This window comes from Ranitomeya imitator, chromosome 3 (assembly GCF_032444005.1).
Source record: "Ranitomeya imitator isolate aRanImi1 chromosome 3, aRanImi1.pri, whole genome shotgun sequence".
In the NCBI taxonomy this organism is placed as follows: Eukaryota; Metazoa; Chordata; class Amphibia; order Anura; family Dendrobatidae; genus Ranitomeya; species Ranitomeya imitator.
In genome coordinates, this window is record NC_091284.1 from 840,965,154 (window position 1) to 840,981,173 (window position 16,020).

Genomic DNA, 16,020 nt, shown 5'->3' on the forward strand with positions numbered 1-16,020 from the left:
AGCGACAGACAAGAAGTAATACAGAGCGCGAGCACCGCCATGACAGGGGTCACATGACCACAGCGACAGAGAGGAAGTAATACAGAGCGCGAGCACCGCCATGACGGGCGTTACATGACCACAGCGACAGACAGGAAGTAATACAGAGCGCGAGCACCGCCATGACAGGGGTCACATGACCACAGCGACAGAGAGGAAGTAATACAGAGCACGAGCACCGCCATGACAGGCGTCACATGACCACAGCGACAGACAGGAAGTAATACAGAGTGCGAGCACCGCCATGACAGGCGTCACATGACCACAGCGACAGACAGGAAGGAATACAGAGCGCGAGCACCGCCATGACAGGGGTCACATGACCACAGCGACAGACAGGAAGTAATACAGAGCGCGAGCACCGCCATGACAGGGGTCACATGACCACAGCGATAGAAAGGAAGTAATACAGAGCGCAAGCACCGCCATGACAGGCGTCACATGACCACAGCGACAGACAGGAAGTAATACAGAGCGCGAGCAACGCCATGACAGGCGTCACATGACCACAGCGACAGACAGGAAGTAATACAGAGCGCAAGCACCGCCATGACAGGCGTCACATGACCACAGTGACAAGAGGAAGTAATACAGAGCGCGAGCACCCCCATGACAGGGGTCACATGACCACAGCGACAGCCAGGAAGTAATACAGAGTATGAGCACCGCCATGACAGGGGTCACATGACCACAGTGACAGACAGGAAGTAATACAGAGCGCGAGCACCGCCATGACAGGGGTCACATGACCACAGCGACAGCCAGGAAGTAATACAGAGTATGAGCACCGCCATGACAGGGGTCACATGACCACAGTGACAAGAGGAAGTAATACAGAGCGCGAGCACCGCCATGACAGGGGTCACATGACCACAGCGACAGCCAGGAAGTAATACAGAGTATGAGCATCGCCATGACAGGGGTCACATGACCACAGTGACAGACAGGAAGTAATACAGAGCGCGAGCACCGCCATGACAGGCGTCACATGACCACAGTGACAAGAGGAAGTAATACAGAGCGCGAGCACCGCCATGACAGGGGTCACATGACCACAGCGACAGCCAGGAAGTAATACAGAGCGCGAGCACCGCCATGACAGGCGTCACATGACCACAGTGACAGACAGGAAGTAATACAGAGCGCGAGCACCGCCATGACAGCGGTCACATGACCACAGCGACAGACAGGAAGTAATACAGAGCGCGAGCACCGCCATGACAGGGGTCACATGACCACAGCGACAGACAGGAAGTAATACAGAGCGCGAGCACCGCCATGACAGACGTCACATGACCACAGCGACAGACAGTAAGTAATACAGAGCGCGAGCACCGCCATGACGGGCGTCACATGACCACAGCGACAGACAGGAAGAAATACAAAGCGCGAGCACCGCCATGACAGGGGTCACATGACCACAGCGACAGACAGGAAGTAATACAGAGCGCAAGCACCGCCATAACAGGCGTCACATGACAGGAAGTAATACAGAGCGTGAGCACCGCCATGACAGGCGTCACATGACCACAGTGACAGACAGGAAGTAATACAGAGCGCGAGCACCGCCATGACAGGCGTCAAATGACCACAGCGACAGACAGGAAGTAGTACAGAGCGCGAGCACCGCCATGACAGGGGTCACATGACCACAGTGACAGAGAGGAAGTAATACAGAGCGCGAGCACCGCCATGACAGGGGTCACATGACCACAGCGACAGACAGGAAGTAATACAGAGCGCGAGCACCGCCATGACAGGCGTCACATGACCACAGCGACAGACAGGAAGTAATACAGAGCGCGAGCACCGCCATGACAGGCGTTACATGACCACAGCGACAGACAGGAAGTAATACAGAGCGCGAGCACCGCCATGACAGGCGTCACATGACCACAGCGACAGACAGGAAGTAATACAGAGCACGAGCACCGCCATGACAGGGGTCACATGACCACAGCGACAGACAGGAAGTAATACAGAGCGTGAGCACCGCCATGACAGGCGTCACATGACCACAGTGACAGACAGGAAGTAATACAGAGCGCGAGCACCGCCATGACAGGCGTCACATGACCACAGCGACAGACAGGAAGTAGTACAGAGCGCGAGCACCGCCATGACAGGGGTCACATGACCACAGTGACAGAGAGGAAGTAATACAGAGCGCGAGCACCGCCATGACAGGGGTCACATGACCACAGCGACAGACAGGAAGTAATACAGAGCGCGAGCACCGCCATGACAGGCGTCACATGACCACAGCGACAGACAGGAAGTAATACAGAGCGCGAGCACCGCCATGACAGGCGTTACATGACCACAGCGACAGACAGGAAGTAATACAGAGCGCGAGCACCGCCATGACAGGCGTCACATGACCACAGCGACAGACAGGAAGTAATACAGAGCACGAGCACCGCCATGACAGGGGTCACATGACCACAGCGACAGACAGGAAGTAATACAGAGCGCGAGCACCGCCATGACAGGCGTTACATGACCACAGCGACAGACAGGAAGTAATACAGAGCGCAAGCACCGCCATAACAGGCGTCACATGACAGGAAGTAATACAGAGCGTGAGCACCGCCATGACAGGCGTCACATGACCACAGTGACAGACAGGAAGTAATACAGAGCGCGAGCACCGCCATGACAGGCGTCACATGACCACAGCGACAGACAGGAAGTAATACAGAGCGCGAGCACCGCCATGACAGGGGTCACATGACCACAGTGACAGAGAGGAAGTAATACAGAGCGCGAGCACCGCCATGACAGGGGTCACATGACCACAGCGACAGACAGGAAGTAATACAGAGCGCGAGCACCGCCATGACAGGCGTCACATGACCACAGCGACAGAGAGGAAGTAATACAGAGCGCAAGCACCGCCATGACAGGCGTCATATGACCACAGTGACAGACAGGAAGTAATACAGAGCGCGAGCACCGCCATGACAGGGGTCACATGACCACAGTGACAGACAGGAAGTAATACAGAGCGCGAGCACCGCCATGACAGGGGTCACATGACCACAGCGACAGACAGGAAGTAATACAGAGCGCGAGCACCGCCATGACAGGCGTCACATGACCACAGCGACAGAGAGGAAGTAATACAGAGCGCGAGCACCGCCATGACAGGCGTCACATGACCACAGCGACAGAGAGGAAGTAATACAGACCGCGAGCACCGCCATGACAGGGGTCACATGACCACAGCGACAGACAGGAAGTAATACAGAGCACGAGCACCGCCATGACAGGGGTCACATGACCACAGCGACAGACAGGAAGTAATACAGAGCGCGAGCACCGCCATGACAGACGTCACATGACCACGGCGACAGACAGGAAGTAATACAAAGCGCGAGCACCGCCATGACAGGCGTCACATGACCACAGCGACAGACAGGAAGTAATACAGAGCGCGAGCACCGCCATGACAGACGTCACATGACCACAGCGACAGACAGGAAGTAATACAGAGCGCGAGCACCGCCATGACGGGCGTCACATGACCACAGCGACAGACAGGAAGTAATACAAAGCGCGAGCACCGCCATGACAGGCGTCACATGACCACAGCGACAGACAGGAAGTAATACAGAGCGCGAGCACCGCCATGACAGGCGTCACATGACCACAGCGACAGACAGGAAGTAATACAGAGCGCAAGCACCGCCATGACAGGGGTCACATGACCACAGCGACAGACAGGAAGTAATACAGAGCGCAAGCACCGCCATGACAGGGGTCACATGACCACAGCGACAGACAGGAAGTAATACAGAGCGCGAGCACCGCCATGACAGGGGTCACATGACCACAGCGACAGACAGGAAGTAATACAGAGCGCAAGCACCGCCATGACAGGCGTCACATGACAGGAAGTAATACAGAGCGTGAGCACCGCCATGACAGGCGTCACATGACAGGAAGTAATACAGAGCGCGAGCACCGCCATGACAGGCGTCACATGACCAGAGCGACAGAGAGGAAGTAATACAGAGCGCAAGCACCGCCATGACAGGCGTCACGACAGGAAGTAATACAGAGCGTCAGCACCGCCATGACAGGCGTCACATGACAGGAAGTAATACAGAGCGCGAGCACCGCCATGACAGGCGTCACATGACCACAGCGACAGACAGGAAGTAATAAAGAGCACGAGCACCGCCATGTCAGGCGTCACATGACCACAGCGACAGACAGGAAGTAATACAGAGCGCGAGCACCGCCATGACAGGCGTCACATGACCACAGCGACAGCCAGGAAGTAATACAGAGCGCGAGCACCGCCATGACAGGCGTCACATGACCACAGCGACAGCCAGGAAGTAATACAGATAGCAAGCACCGCCATGACAGGCGTCACATGACCACAGCGACAGAGAGGAAGTAATACAGAGCGAGAGCACCGCCATGACAGGCGTCACATGACCACAGCGACAGCCAGGAAGTAATACAGAGCGCGAGCACCGCCATGACAGGCGTCACATGACCACAGCGACAGAGAGGAAGTAATACAGAGCGCAAGCACCGCCATGACAGGCGTCACATGACCACAGTGACAGACAGGAAGTAATACAGAGCGCGAGCACAGCCATGACAGGAGTCACATGATCACAGCGACAGACAGGAAGTAATACAGAGCGCAAGCACCGCCATGACAGGGGTCACATGACCACAGCGACAGACAGGAAGTAATACAGAGCGCGAGCACCGCCATGACAGGAGTCACATGACCACAGCGACAGACAGGAAGTAATACAGAGCGCGAGCACCGCCATGACAGGCGTCACATGACATGACCACAGCGACAGAGAGGAAGTAATACAGAGCGCGAGCACCGCCATGACAGACGTCACATGACCACAGCGACAGACAGGAAGTAATACAGAGCGCGAGCACCGCCATGACGGGCGTCACATGACCACAGCGACAGACAGGAAGTAATACAAAGCGCGAGCACCGCCATGACAGGCGTCACATGACCACAGCGACAGACAGGAAGTAATACAGAGCGCAAGCACCTCCATGACAGGGGTCACATGACCACAGCGACAGAGAGGAAGTAATACAGAGCGCGAGCACCACCATGACAGGGGTCACATGACCACAGCGACAGACAGGAAGTAATACAGAGCGCGAGCAACGCCATGACAGGGGTCACATGATCACAGCGACAGACAGGAAGTAATACAGAGCGCGAGCACCGCCATGACAGAGGTCACATGACCACAGCGACAAACAGGAAGTAATACAGAGCGCGAGCAACGCCATGACAGGGGTCACATGATCACAGTGACAGACAGGAAGTAATACAGAGCGCGAGCAACGCCATGACAGGGGTCACATGATCACAGTGACAGAGAGGAAGTAATACAGAGCGCAACCACCGCCATGACAGGCGTCACATGACCACAGCGACAGACAGGAAGTAATACAGAGCGCGAGCACCGCCATGACAGGGGTCACATGACCACAGCGACAGACAGGAAGTAATACAGAGCGCGAGCACCGCTATGACAGGGGTCACATGATCACAGCGACAGACAGGAAGTAATTTCAGAGCGCGAGCACCGCCATGACAGGAGTCACATGACCACAGCGAGAGACAGGAAGTAATACAGAGCGCGAGCACCGCCATGACAGGGGTCACATGACCACAGCGACAGACAGGAAGTAATACAGAGCGCAAGCACCGCCATGACAGGCGTCACATGACCACAGCGACAGACAGGAAGTAATACAGAGCGCGAGCACCGCCATGACAGGGGTCACATGATCACAGCGACAGACAGGAAGTAATACAGAGCGCGAGCACCGCCATGACAGGAGTCACATGACCACAGCGACAGATAGGAAGTAATACAGAGCGCGAGCACCGCCATGACAGGGGTCACATGACCACAGCGACAGACAGGAAGTAATACAGAGCGCGAGCACCGCCATGACAGGCGTCACATGACCACAGCGACAGACAGGAAGTAATACAGAGCGCGAGCACCGCCATGACAGGGGTCACGTGACCACAGCGACAGACAGGAAGTAATACAGAGCGCGAGCACCGCCATGACAGGGGTCACATGACCACAGCGACAGAGAGGAAGTAATACAAAGCGCGAGCACCGCCATGACAGGCGTCACATGACCACAGCGACAGACAGGAAGTAATACAGAGCGCGAGCACCGCCATGACAGGAGTCACATGATCACAGCGACAGACAGGAAGTAATACAGAGCGCAAGCACCGCCATGACAGGGGTCACATGACCACAGCGACAGACAGGAAGTAATACAGAGCGCGAGCACCGCCATGACAGGAGTCACATGACCACAGCGACAGACAGGAAGTAATACAGAGCGCGAGCACCGCCATGACAGGCGTCACATGACATGACCACAGCGACAGAGAGGAAGTAATACAGAGCGCGAGCACCGCCATGACAGACGTCACATGACCACAGCGACAGACAGGAAGTAATACAGAGTGCGAGCACCGCCATGACGGGCGTCACATGACCACAGCGACAGACAGGAAGTAATACAAAGCGCGTGCACCGCCATGACAGGCGTCACATGACCACAGCGACAGACAGGAAGTAATACAAAGCGCAAGCACCGCCATGACAGGGGTCACATGACCACAGCGACAGACAGGAAGTAATACAGAGCGCAAGCACCGCCATGACAGGGGTCACATGACCACAGCGACAGACAGGAAGTAATACAGAGCGCAAGCACCGCCATGACAGGGGTCACATGACCACAGCGACAGAGAGGAAGTAGTACAGAGCGCGAGCACCGCCATGACAGGCGTCACATGACCACAGCGACAGACAGGAAGTAATACAGAGCGCGAGCACCGCCATGACAGGGGTCACACGACCACAGCGACAGACAGGAAGTAATACAGAGCGCGAGCAACGCCATGACAGGGGTCACATGATCACAGCGACAGACAGGAAGTAATACAGAGCGCAAGCACCGCCATGACAGGCGTCACATGACCACAGCGACAGACAGGAAGTAATACAGAGCGCGAGCACCGCCATGACAGGGGTCACATGATCACAGCGACAGACAGGAAGTAATACAGAGCGCGAGCACCGCCATGACAGGAGTCACATGACCACAGCGACAGACAGGAAGTAATACAGAGCGCGAGCACCGCCATGACAGGGGTCACATGACCACAGCGACAGAGAGGAAGTAATACAAAGCGCGAGCACCGCCATGACAGGGGTCACATGACCACAGCGACAGACAGGAAGTAATACAGAGCGCGAGCACCGCCATGACAGGCGTCACATGACCACAGCGACAGACAGGAAGTAATACAGAGCGCGAGCACCGCCATGACAGGGGTCACATGACCACAGCGACAGACAGGAAGTAATACAGAGCGCGAGCACCGCCATGACAGGGGTCACATGACCACAGCGACAGACAGGAAGTAATACAGAGCGCGAGCACCGCCATGACAGGGGTCACATGACCACAGCGACAGACAGGAAGTAATACAGAGCGTGAGCACCGCCATGACAGGCGTCACATGACCACAGCGACAGCCAGGAAGTAATACAGAGCGCGAGCACCGCCATGACAGGCGTCACATGACCACAGCGACAGAAAGGAAGTAATACAGAGCGCGAGCACCGCCATGACAGGGGTCACATGACCACTGCGACAGACAGGAAGTAATACAGAGCGCGAGCACCGCCATGACAGGGGTCACATGACCACAGCGACAGACAGGAAGTAATACAGAGCGCGAGCACCGCCATGACAGGCGTCACATGACCACAGCGACAGCCAGGAAGTAATACAGAGCGCGAGCACCGCCATGACAGGGGTCACATGACCACAGCGACAGACAGGAAGTAATACAGAGCGCGAGCACCGCCATGACAGGCGTCACATGATCACAGCGACAGCCAGGAAGTAATACAGAGCGCGAGCACCGCCATGACAGGGGTCACATGACCACAGCGACAGCCAGGAAGTAATACAGAGCGCAAGCACCGCCATGACAGGGGTCACATGACCACAGCGACAGACAGGAAGTAATACAGAGCGCGAGCACCGCCACGACAGGCGTCACATGACCACAGCGACAGCCAGGAAGTAATACAGAGCGCGAGCACCGACATTACAGGGGTCACATGACCACAGCGACAGACAGGAAGTAATACAGAGCGCGAGCACCGCCATGACAGGCGTCACATGACCACAGCGACAGACAGGAAGTAATACAGAGCGCGAGCACCGCCATGACAGGGGTCACGTGACCACAGCGACAGACAGGAAGTAATACAGAGCGCGAGCACCGCCATGACAGGGGTCACATGACCACAGCGACAGAGAGGAAGTAATACAAAGCGCGAGCACCGCCATGACAGGCGTCACATGACCACAGCGACAGACAGGAAGTAATACAGAGCGCGAGCACCGCCATGACAGGAGTCACATGATCACAGCGACAGACAGGAAGTAATACAGAGTGCAAGCACCGCCATGACAGGGGTCACATGACCACAGCGACAGACAGGAAGTAATACAGAGCGCGAGCACCGCCATGACAGGAGTCACATGACCACAGCGACAGACAGGAAGTAATACAGAGCGCGAGCACCGCCATGACAGGCGTCACATGACATGACCACAGCGACAGAGAGGAAGTAATACAGAGCGCGAGCACCGCCATGACAGACGTCACATGACCACAGCGACAGACAGGAAGTAATACAGAGCGCGAGCACCGCCATGACGGGCGTCACATGACCACAGCGACAGACAGGAAGTAATACAAAGCGCGTGCACCGCCATGACAGGCGTCACATGACCACAGCGACAGACAGGAAGTAATACAGAGCGCGAGCACCGCCATGACAGGGGTCACACGACCACAGCGACAGACAGGAAGTAATACAGAGCGCGAGCAACGCCATGACAGGGGTCACATGATCACAGCGACAGACAGGAAGTAATACAGAGCGCGAGCACCGCCATGACAGGCGTTACATGACCACAGCGACAGACAGGAAGTAATACAGAGCGCGAGCACCACCATGACAGGGGTCACATGACCACAGCGACAGACAGGAAGTAATACAGAGCACGAGCAACGCCATGACAGGGGTCACATGACCACAGCGACAGACAGGAAGTAATACAGAGCGCGAGCAACGCCATGACAGGGGTCACATGATCACAGTGACAGAGAGGAAGTAATACAGAGCGCGAGCACCGCCATGACAGGGGTCACATGATCACAGCGACAGAGAGGAAGTAATACAGAGCGCGAGCACCGCCATGACAGGCGTCACATGACCACAGCGACAGAGAGGAAGTAATACAGAGCGCGAGCAACGCCATGACAGGGGTCACATGATCACAGTGACAGAGAGGAAGTAATACACAGCGCGAGCACCGCCATGACAGGCGTCACATGACCACAGCGACAGACAGGAAGTAATACAGAGCGCGAGCACCGCCATGACAGGGGTCACATGACCACAGCGACAGAGAGGAAGTAATACAAAGCGCAAGCACCGCCATGACAGGAGTCACATGATCACAGCGACAGACAGGAAGTAATACAGAGCGCGAGCACCGCCATGACAGGAGTCACATGACCACAGCGACAGACAGGAAGTAATACAGAGCGCGAGCACCGCCATGACAGGCGTCACATGACATGACCACAGCGACAGAGAGGAAGTAATACAGAGCGCAAGCACCGCCATGACAGGGGTCACATGATCACAGCGACAGACAGGAAGTAATACAGAGCGCGAGCACCGCCATGACAGGAGTCACATGATCACAGCGACAGACAGGAAGTAATACAGAGCGCAAGCACCGCCATGACAGGCGTCACATGACCACAGCGACAGACAGGAAGTAATACAGAGCGCGAGCACCGCCATGACAGGGGTCACATGACCACAGCGACAGACAGGAAGTAATACAGAGAGCGAACACCCCCATGACAGGGGTCACATGATCACAGCGACAGACAGGAAGTAATACAGAGCGCGAGCACCGCCATGACAGGAGTCACATGATCACAGCGACAGACAGGAAGTAATACAGAGCGCGAGCACCGCCATGACAGGCGTCACATGACCACAGCGACAGACAGGAAGTAATACAGAGCGCGAGCACCACCATGACAGGCGTCACATGACCACAGCGACAGACAGGAAGTAATACAGAGTGCGAGCACCGCCATAACAGGCGTCACATGACCACAGCGACAGACAGGAAGTAATACAGAGCGCGAGCACCGCCATGACAGGCGTCACATGACCACAACGACAGACAGGAAGTAATACAGAGCGCGAGCACCGCCATGACAGGGGTCACATGACCACAGCGACAGACAGGAAGTAATACAGAGCGCGAGCACCGCCATGACAGGCGTCACATGACCACAGCGACAGACAGGAAGTAATACAGAGCGCGAGCACCGCCATGACAGGCGTCACATGATCACAGCGACAGACAGGAAGTAATACAGAGCGCGAGCACCGCCATGACAGGCGTCACATGACCACAGCGACAGACAGGAAGTAATACAGAGCGCGAGCACCGCCATGACAGGGGTCACATGATCACAGTGACAGAGAGGAAGTAATACAGAGCGCGAGCACCGCCATGACAGGGGTCACATGATCACAGCGACAGAGAGGAAGTAATACAGAGCGCGAGCACCGCCATGACAGGCGTTACATGACCACAGCGACAGACAGGAAGTAATACAGAGCGCGAGCAGCGCCATGACAGGCGTTACATGACCACAGCGACAGACAGGAAGTAATACAGAGCGCGAGCACCGCCATGACAGGCGTCACATGACATGACCACAGCGACAGACAGGAAGTAATACAGAGCGCGAGCACCGCCATGACAGGCGTCACATGATCACAGCGACAGACAGGAAGTAATACAGAGCGCGAGCACCGCCATGACAGGGGTCACATGACCACAGCGACAGACAGGAAGTAATACAGAGCGCGAGCACCGCCATGACAGGCGTCACATGACATGACCACAGCGACAGACAGGAAGTAATACAGAGCGCGAGCACCGCCATGACAGGCGTCACATGATCACAGCGACAGACAGGAAGTAATACAGAGCGCGAGCACCGCCATGACAGGCGTCACATGACCACAGCGACAGACAGGAAGTAATACAGAGCGCGAGCACCACCATGACAGGAGTCACATGATCACAGCGACAGACAGGAAGTAATACAGAGCGCGAGCACCGACATGACAGGGGTCACATGACCACAGCGACAGACAGGAAGTAATACAGAGCGCGAGCACCGCCATGACAGGCGTCACATGATCACAGCGACAGACAGGAAGTAATACAGAGCGCGAGCACCGCCATGACAGGCGTCACATGACCACAGCGACAGACAGGAAGTAATACAGAGCGCGAGCACCGCCATGACAGGCGTCACATGACCACAGCGACAGAGAGGAAGTAATACAGAGCGCGAGCACCGCCATGACAGGGGTCACATGACCACAGCGACAGAGAGGAAGTAATACAGAGCGCGAGCACCGCCATGACAGGGGTCACATGACCACAGCGACAGACAGGAAGTAATACAGAGCGCGAGCACCGCCATGACAGGGGTCACATGACCACAGCGACAGACAGGAAGTAATACAGAGCGCGAGCACCGCCATGACAGGCGTCACATGACCACAGCGACAGACAGGAAGTAATACAGAGCGCGAGCACCGCCATGACAGGGGTCACATGACCACATTGACAGAGAGGAAGTAATACAGAGCGCGAGCACCGCCATGACAGGGGTCACATGACCACAGCGACAGACAGGAAGTAATACAGAGCGCGAGCACCGCCATGACAGGCGTCACATGACCACAGCGACAGACAGGAAGTAATACAGAGCGCGAGCACCACCATGACAGGGGTCACATGACCACAGCGACAGAGAGGAAGTAATACAGAGCGCGAGCACCACCATGACAGGGGTCACATGATCACAGCGACAGAGAGGAAGTAATACAGAGCGCGAGCACCGCCATGACAGGCGTCACATGATCACAGCGACAGAGAGGAAGTAATACAGAGCGCGAGCACCACCATGACAGGGGTCACATGATCACAGCGACAGAGAGGAAGTAATACAGAGCGCGAGCACCGCCATGACAGGCGTCACATGACCACAGCGACAGAGAGGAAGTAATACAGAGCGCGAGCACCGCCATGACAGGCGTCACATGATCACAGCGACAGAGAGGAAGTAATACAGAGCGCGAGCACCGCCATGACAGGCGTCACATGACCACAGCGACAGAGAGGAAGTAATACAGAGCGCGAGCACCGCCATGACTGGCGTCACATGATCACAGCGACAGACAGGAAGTAATACAGAGCGCGAGCACCGCCATGACAGGCGTCACATGATCACAGCGACAGCCAGGAAGTAATACAGAGCGCGAGCACCGCCATGACAGGGGTCACATGACCACAGCGACAGCCAGGAAGTAATACAGAGCGCGAGCACCGCCATGACAGGCGTCACATGACCACAGCGACAGAGAGGAAGTAATACAGAGCGCGAGCACCGCCATGACAGGGGTCACATGACCACAGCGACAGAGAGGAAGTAATACAGAGCGCGAGCACCGCCATGACAGGGGTCACATGACCACAGCGACAGACAGGAAGTAATACAGAGCGCGAGCACCGCCATGACAGGGGTCACATGACCACAGCGACAGACAGGAAGTAATACAGAGCGCGAGCACCGCCATGACAGGGGTCACATGACCACAGCGACAGACAGGAAGTAATACAGAGCGCGAGCACCGCCATGACAGGCGTCACATGACCACAGCGACAGACAGGAAGTAATACAGAGCGCGAGCACCGCCATGACAGGGGTCACATGACCACAGCGACAGAGAGGAAGTAATACAGAGCGCGAGCACCACCATGACAGGGGTCACATGATCACAGCGACAGAGAGGAAGTAATACAGAGCGCGAGCACCGCCATGACAGGCGTCACATGATCACAGCGACAGAGAGGAAGTAATACAGAGCGCGAGCACCACCATGACAGGGGTCACATGATCACAGCGACAGAGAGGAAGTAATACAGAGCGCGAGCACCGCCATGACAGGCGTCACATGACCACAGCGACAGAGAGGAAGTAATACAGAGCGCGAGCACCGCCATGACTGGCGTCACATGATCACAGCGACAGAGAGGAAGTAATACAGAGCGCGAGCACCGCCATAACAGGCGTCACATGACAGGAAGTAATACAGAGCGTGAGCACCGCCATGACAGGCGTCACATGACCACAGTGACAGACAGGAAGTAATACAGAGCGCGAGCACCACCATGACAGGGGTCACATGACCACAGCGACAGACAGGAAGTAATACAGAGCGCGAGCACCGCCATGACAGGCGTCACATGACCACAGCGACAGACAGGAAGTAATACAGAGCGCGAGCACCGCCATGACAGGGGTCACATGACCACAGCGACAGACAGGAAGTAATACAGAGCGCGAGCACCGCCATGACAGGCGTCACATGACCACAGCGACAGACAGGAAGTAATACAGAGCGCGAGCACCACCATGACAGGGGTCACATGACCACAGCGACAGACAGGAAGTAATACAGAGCGCGAGCAACGCCATGACAGGGGTCACATGATCACAGCGACAGACAGGAAGTAATACAGAGCGCGAGCACCGCCATGACTGGCGTCACATGATCACAGCGACAGACAGGAAGTAATACAGAGCGCGAGCACCGCCATGACAGGCGTCACATGATCACAGCGACAGCCAGGAAGTAATACAGAGCGCGAGCACCGCCATGACAGGCGTCACATGATCACAGCGACAGACAGGAAGTAATACAGAGCGCGAGCACCGCCATGACAGGCGTCACATGACCACAGCGACAGCCAGGAAGTAATACAGAGCGCGAGCACCGCCATGACAGGGGTCACATGACCACAGCGACAGCCAGGAAGTAATACAGAGCGCGAGCACCGCCATGACAGGCGTCACATGATCACAGCGACAGACAGGAAGTAATACAGAGCGCGAGCACCGCCATGACAGGCGTCACATGACCACAGCGACAGACAGGAAGTAATACAGAGCGCGAGCAACGCCATGACAGGGGTCACATGATCACAGCGACAGACAGGAAGTAATACAGAGCGCGAGCACCGCCATGACAGGCGTCACATGATCACAGCGACAGCCAGGAAGTAATACAGAGCGCGAGCACCGCCATGACAGGCGTCACATGACCACAGCGACAGCCAGGAAGTAATACAGAGCGCGAGCACCGCCATGACAGGAGTCACATGACCACAGCGACAGAGAGGAAGTAATACAGAGCGCGAGCACCGCCATGACAGGCGTCACATGACCACAGTGACAGACAGGAAGTAATACAGAGCGTGAGCACCGCCATGACAGGAGTCACATGACCACAGCGACAGACAGGAAGTAATACAGAGCGCGAGCACCGCCATGACAGGGGTCACATGACCACAGCGACAGACAGGAAGTAATACAGAGCGCGAGCACCGCCATGACAGGAGTCACATGATCACAGCGACAGACAGGAAGTAATACAGAGCGCGAGCACCGCCATGACAGGAGTCACATGATCACAGCGACAGACAGGAAGTAATACAGAGCGCGAGCACCGCCATGACAGGCGTCACATGACCACAGCGAAAGACAGGAAGTAATACAGAGCGCGAGCACCGCCATGACAGGGGTCACATACAGAGCGCAGCCAATCAGGAGACAGCTTACAGAACAACCACATAATGAATGCAAGGCTATGATTGGATGGTGTGTATGGATGAAACCATGTGTAGTGGGGGGTATATGGGCGCTGCCATTCTGTGACCCGGCATTGAATGCACTGCAGTGATCCTCTCCACCCCCAGCACAGTCCAGCATTACAGAGGTTAATGTATCGTCCCTTGTGCTGTACGGACAGGCACCGCCCCATCCCCGGGGACTGCACGGGTTAACGCCGCTCCTCACCTCACGGTCGCACCGAGCTTTCATACTGGTGGAGAAGCATCTTGATGACGTCACGGTCATGTGACGGACAATGCTGGCTCCTCCCGCTCTACTACGGTAACGCCCCCATCGTCTGGGATCGATCCGAGACGGAGCACGTGATGTGCGGGGTCTACCACTGTGAGACGAGGGGGCGTCAGTGGCACAGTCCAAGTGACACGTAGGGGTGCGTGTAGGTCTGCGGCTGCGCAGTTGGAGGTGAAGTCGCTGAATTATTTATTTATATAGCACCATTATTTCCATGGTGCTGTACATGAGAAGGGATCACATACGGGGTATAGATATTTACAGTGAACAGGTTTACAGTGACGGACTGGGACAGAGGGGAGAGGACCCTGTCCTTGCAGACTTACATTCTATGGGATAGTGGGGGAGCCGGTCGGGGGTGCAGCAGCTCTGAGGGTGGTGAGGCGGCAGCTCTGGTGATTGGTGAGGCGGCAGCTTTGATGGTGAGGCGGCAGCTCGGGTGGTGAGGTGACAGCTCTGAGGGTGGTGAGGCGGCAGCTCTGGTGGTGAGGTGACAGCTCTGAGGGTGGTTGAGGTGGCAGCTCGGGTGGTTGGTGAGGCGGCAGCTCTGGTGGTGAGGCGGCAGCTCTGGTGGTGAGGCGGCAGCTCTGGTGGTGAGGCGGCAGCTCTGGTGGTGGTGAGGTGACAGCTCTGAGGGTGGTTGAGGTGGCAGCTCGGGTGGTTGGTGAGGCGGCAGCTCTGGTGGTGAGGCGGCAGCTCTGGTGGTGAGGCGGCAGCTCTGGTGGTGAGGCGGCAGCTCTGGTGTTGGTGAGGCGGCAGCTCTGGTGTTGGTGAGGCGGCAGCTCTGAGGATGGTGAGGCGGCAGCTCGGGT

General features: G+C 56.3%; 1 protein-coding gene across 1 annotated transcript in view; it reads right to left on the reverse strand.

The window, feature by feature from the left end:
• Positions 1-15,221, reverse strand: part of LOC138671429 (zinc finger protein 11-like) — a 36,679-nt gene extending 21,458 nt beyond the window's left edge. Inside the window, exon 1 of the mRNA XM_069759595.1 lies at positions 15,143-15,221. The gene's annotated coding sequence lies outside the window, so the exon portion shown is untranslated. The remainder of the gene's footprint in view (positions 1-15,142) is intronic.
• Positions 15,222-16,020: the final 799 nt, after the last annotated feature.